This window comes from Morone saxatilis, unplaced genomic scaffold (assembly GCF_004916995.1).
Source record: "Morone saxatilis isolate NCDOM2014 unplaced genomic scaffold, NCSU_SB_2.0 Contig16, whole genome shotgun sequence".
Taxonomy (NCBI): Eukaryota; Metazoa; Chordata; class Actinopteri; family Moronidae; genus Morone; species Morone saxatilis.
The window spans coordinates 26432921-26433168 of record NW_023339718.1 but is presented as its reverse complement, the minus strand read 5'-3'; the positions used below and the strand labels follow the sequence as shown (position 1 = coordinate 26433168).

The 248-nt window shown below is 19.0% G+C and overlaps 1 protein-coding gene across 1 annotated transcript in view; it reads left to right on the top strand.

Annotated features, from left to right (window-relative positions):
• The window catches only part of cacna1ba (calcium channel, voltage-dependent, N type, alpha 1B subunit, a), a 129772-nt gene that overhangs the window by 83422 nt on the left and 46102 nt on the right, over positions 1 to 248 (top strand). The window lies entirely within an intron of this gene.

The following is a 248-nucleotide window of genomic DNA, read 5'->3' as shown; positions in this document are numbered from 1 at the left end:
GTATTTTACTGATTAATGTAACACAATGGAGATTACCGGCAATCCCATTTCTAGTTAAAAATGATCATTTTATATTCATAAACAAACACTAAAAGTTTATAATAATCAATAATCACCAAAAGTATTATACGATAGATTCAATAACATAGTTACATATAAAAATGAAGTCAATTTGTAATATACAATATAATATATATATATATATATATATATATATATATATAATAACAGAATTGAATAAAATACAA